The sequence below is a fragment of the Anabrus simplex genome, chromosome 8 (genome assembly GCF_040414725.1).
Source record: "Anabrus simplex isolate iqAnaSimp1 chromosome 8, ASM4041472v1, whole genome shotgun sequence".
Lineage (NCBI taxonomy): Eukaryota > Metazoa > Arthropoda > Insecta > Orthoptera > Tettigoniidae > Anabrus > Anabrus simplex.
Window position 1 is genome coordinate 233,735,937 of NC_090272.1, and position 5,135 is coordinate 233,741,071.

Consider the following 5,135-nt stretch of genomic DNA (forward strand, 5'->3'; position numbering starts at 1 on the left):
ACGGAGGCATTTTCAGCAGACAGACGACTTTACGAGGGGTATGGTGATCGGGCTGAGAAGGGCAGGTTGGTCGCTTCGTCAAATTGCAGCCGATACCCATAGGGATGTGTCCACGGTGCAGCGCCTGTGGCGAAGATGGTTGGCGCAGGGACATGTGGCACGTGCGAGGGGTCCAGGCGCAGCCCGAGTGACATCAGCACGCGAGGATCGGCGCATCCGCCGCCAAGCGGTGGCAGCCCCGCACGCCACGTCAACCGCCATTCTTCAGCATGTGCAAGACACCCTGGCTGTTCCAATATCGACCAGAACAATTTCCCGTCGATTGGTTGAAGGAGGCCTGCACTCCCGGCATGGTGCCGGGCTAGAGCGACTTGGATGAGGGAATGGCGGAACGTCGTGTTCTCCGATGAGTCACGCTTCTGTTCTGTCAGTGATAGTCACCGCAGACGAGTGTGGCGTCGGCGTGGAGAAAGGTCAAATCCGGCAGTAACTGTGGAGCGCCCTACCGCTAGACAACGCGGCATCATGGTTTGGGGCGCTATTGCGTATGATTCCACGTCACCTCTAATGCGTATTCAAGGCACGTTAAATGCCCACCGCTACGTGCAGGCCGGTGGCACTCCCGTACCTTCAGGGGCTGCCCAATGCTCTGTTTCAGCAGGATAATGCCCGCCCACACACTGCTCGCATCTCCCAACAGGCTCTACGAGGTGTACAGATGCTTCCGTGGCCAGCGTACCGGATCTCTCACCAATCGAACACGTGTGGGATGTCATTGGACGCCGTTTGCAAACTCTGCCCCAGCCTCGTACGGACGACCAACTGTGGCAAATGGTTGACAGAGAATGGAGAACCATCCCTCAGGACACCATCCGCACTCTTATTGACTCTGTACCTCGACGTGTTTCTGCGTGCATCGCCGCTCGCGGTGGTCCTACATCCTACTGAGTCGATGCCGTGCGCATTGTGTAACCTGCATATCGGTTTGAAATAAACATCAATTACTCGTCCGTGCCGTCTCTGTTTTTTCCCCAACTTTCATCCCTTTCGAACCACTCCTTCTTGGTGTTGCATTTGCTCTGTCAGTCAGTGTATGTATTCAAACATATCTCATTTGGCAGCTGAGGGCTGACATGCTCGATGCTTACTACGTATGAAACATAAGCTAGCTATTGACATATAGAGTTGCTAGACAGGTATTCTCTCTACTGTGCTCATAAATACGCTATGATAAAATCTATGAGTTAACACCTTTAATATCGCCGTAGGTAACTGGTAAATGAAAAACGGATATAGACTTTGAGCTACAGCGGACAACATAGCTCTGTGAGCGTGATCCAAGCACACAACTTAAACTATATTTTGTCACAGATACTTCCGTGACAGCGTATCTGATAAATCGGTGACAAAGTAACAGGCTGTGATTTGTCGACCATCTCTACTCATGAGCATGTCCAAACCGAATACAAAGCATCATGGGAGCGTGTACAGTGATTCGACAAGTTTCGACCTGAGAGCAGTACTTTACAAGCAATACATTATGGCATTCCTTATTGCCCTACTATTCCATATTACACGATTCCCCGGGGTCTATTTATGATCATTGGATTTTCCCGAAGGAAAAATTGACACCAATTTTTTTCATATAGGCCTACCGTGCTAACTTCTAGACCACGACGGCGGACTGTTCGAAGTGCAATCTGTACACGTGACCCATAACATTTTGAGAAGTCATAGTCGCGCGAATCAGATCTGAAATCAAGTTTTTCAACGGACAAATTTTAAGAAGCTTAAATAAAATTCCTCTGCTCCACTTTGTGTTGGTAAATGACCTGTTTACATTTTACTAAACATGGATTGATTTACGGAGACGTCGGATAGCAACAAAGATTTACAGGCGTACTTAATACTATGTTTTCTGCAAGGCAATCCTTATATCATGATTTATTTATCCGAGTGTATACACCTGCGCTGCATACCTCTCTGCTAAGATAAGATCCTGTGTGTTACATGGCAGACAAACTTTTGCAAGCAGTGGCGAAGCGTGAAATTTTGTCTGTGGGTAACACCAATTTTCAAGAAATAATAATAATAATAGAAGTACAGTGCATGGCGCAGTAGGTCTGTTAGAAGTTCCTTGTCCCCTGTTTGGGATGTAAGGGATTCGGAAATTGCCAATTCTGTGTTGGTAGTCTTATCACCGCGGCCACGCGTAGATAAAAGCTTTCTGTGCTCGGTGCCAACTCCTTGTAGTTCAGCAGTTTGTATTTTCTGAACGACACGCATGCATTAGCTTATTATATACTGTAAATAGATAATATCTGATATGGTAAGTTTTGTTCTAAAAAAACCTACTGTAGCCTATAATTAAACAAGACAGTTTGGCATCAAATTCAGGCAGAAGAAGAAGAAGAAGTAGTTGCAGACTTGTCCGCACTGAGAATGCTAGAAGCATGCTGTCACAGATTTTTATTATTACAATGTTTTCATTCCCCACCCTGAAGGGTTGGGGCGGGCCACCTAGAGGGTAAGCCTTCTCTCCGGCCAAGACTTGCAGGCAGGTTGAAGTAGAGGTGAATGATTAAACTAAACCAAACCCCATGGCACAAGACCTCGAAGGGCAATGACCTACGAAGCAATCCCTGCTCAACTCGAAGGCCTGCAGATTATGAGGTGTCGTGCGGTCAACACGACGAATTTTCTCGGCCGTTATTCTTGGCTTTCTAGACCGGAGGTGAGTGAAAGAGAGGGTAAAGGATGTGAAGAAAGAAGGTGAAGGGATGGTTGGGTTTTCTCTGCCTGACTGATGGCTTCATTGCATCAATTTGTTTTGAATTCTCCTCGAACAAAAATCAATTTTCAGTGTACAAAATAATTGATTTCTTAGTCGCTATTCTCATCATCCCATAAAACGAGCATACACGCAAAAATATGGTTTCTCTTGAACATTAAACATTCACATTATACGTACGGTACTTTGTTTATATATGCTTAGTTTTTTTCTTCCTATGGTTGCTATATGATACTACTACTAAAATGTTTCCATTTCTCCCCTGAAGGGGGAGGCGGGCCTCTTAGACGGTGACGCCGTCTCTCAGGCCGGGAGATTTGTTACGGTGAAGGAGATGAACGGAGAAGGTGAGCGGGTTGGCGGCCGTGGCCTATACTAAGAACTATCCCCGTATTCGCCTTAGTGCAGAAGTTGGAAAACCACGGAGGTGAGGTCCAGCCCTGTTCCGTCTCCCGAATACAGAGGAGCAGAGCCACGGTAGAGCCGTGGCCACACCTCTACTCGGCTGGCCGGTCAGAGTGCAGAGCTGTATCACGGACAAGCCGTGGCCACTTATGGGCCGAGACCCACTCTGCATCTGCTGACCTGCTATGTGATACAATTTGCATAGTATATTATGTTGTTTGGATGTGGTAATTTAAGCGATAGTATACAATTCTTGGAGGCATTGAAGTTAATACTGATATTTGCAATAATTGGTTATATTACTATCATGGCTACAATTGTACAATATAAATGTACTGGATTTGATTTTGTTTAGTCGGTATATTCCTCGACCCCTAAAACAAACCTATAACATTGGAAAACCAAAATAGCAATACGTAATCCTTATTGCCCTGAAAATTAAAGACGTGTAGATTGTTTATGCAATAGTTATATATGGATACTACATGATGGATAAAACTTGTATAGTATAGATGTTGTTTGGTCATGGCAACTTAAGTGTCGGTATATACAATTCCTATATTTACAAATGATTTACGTTAGTTACATGGAGACATTTATTGCTCTTTAGTGTGATAGTGGTATGTGATGATGGGGAATGGTGGGGGTGGGGAGCGGGCTACCGATCGTCGGGTTTACATATAGCCTTGTCAGTTAGGTTCCGGGTTATAGGTAAGAGCTGGGTTTATGGTGGTGGCCGGTCTGCGGAGTACGGTATGGCGGAGGTTTCTTTTTCTCTCTCTTTACGTCGCACCGACACAGATAATCTTACGACGATGATGGGATGGCCTTAATTAAGGTACAGCCCCTCGTGTAAAAATGGGAAACCACGGAAAACCACCTTCAGGGCTGCCGATAGTGGGGTTCGAATCCACTATCTCACGGATGCAAGTTTACAGCTGTGCGCCCCTAACCGCACAGCCAACTCACCCGGAAGGGGAAGTGTTAGGAACTGGGGCGTGATCGGGTTGGTGGGACTTAAGGCTTTGTCTAGGAATCTCTAAAAAAGGAGGGAGATATGATAGCCGTGTGATAGACAAGAAAACACTATCGTAAGCTTGTTTATCACTAACATACATTCGCTTTTAATATGCAATTTAGCACAGAAATGCTTTATTGCAAAACTTAGCCATTTTTTTCTTTTCTTAGAATTGTTTTTAAATGTAGCGCTCGGCAGGCTGTATGAGCAGAGCGACGGGCCCTGCCACTACTTGCGTTGCAAAGGAAATCGGTAGTGACGTCACTGGCAAGCTGGCGGACGAAAGATCTAAGCATACTTACGGTTACAATTGTTTTCAGTTGAAAAAGGAGGTAATAGTTTTATGTTTGTTTGACGTAAAATATATAATTATGTAGACGATTTGGCATAATATGACAAAGTAAGAGAATACAGTGACGATAATTTGTTGTGTATTTGAAAGTACTCGTGAGAAGCTAGCAGTTCCAAGTCGGTTAGTTAGCTCTTTGGCGCCAGTTAATATGAGACTATACTTCACAGGATCATTTCTGTAGTATGTTTTCACTCTCTACTTCATCTAAAGTGGAGTGGTCACAGCCATGAGGATGATTTAAAGCACCTCTTCCTGAGCGTGAGGCTGACTCGAACTTGGCTCGTCCGAGTTCTGGTCATCGATGATCGTTCACCTTCTTTCTTTGGAATGGAGGATGGGAAGTGGTGCTGTCTGAGTGGTTGTACCTTTATGTGCTTAATGAAGTTATAAGAGAATACTAATTAAATATTAGTCGCTAGGGATGGGTTGCGAAGAATCGAGACTCCTGTTCTGGAACCGACAGTGTCGACTCCACAGATGCACAAACGCCATCTAATTATTGTTCTACGTTCCTCCCTTGATAAGTTGTGATGCGATAAATGCAAGATTAAATATTGTTTTGGGTTATT

The 5,135-nt window shown here is 45.1% G+C and overlaps 1 non-coding gene across 1 annotated transcript; it reads left to right on the forward strand.

Moving 5' to 3' along the window:
- The first annotated feature begins 4,716 nt into the window (after window positions 1-4,716).
- On the forward strand, window positions 4,717-4,926 carry LOC136879425 (small nucleolar RNA U3). The gene has a single exon (XR_010860924.2). It is a non-coding gene; the product is annotated as a small nucleolar RNA U3 (small nucleolar RNA).
- The last annotated feature ends 209 nt before the right edge of the window (window positions 4,927-5,135 follow it).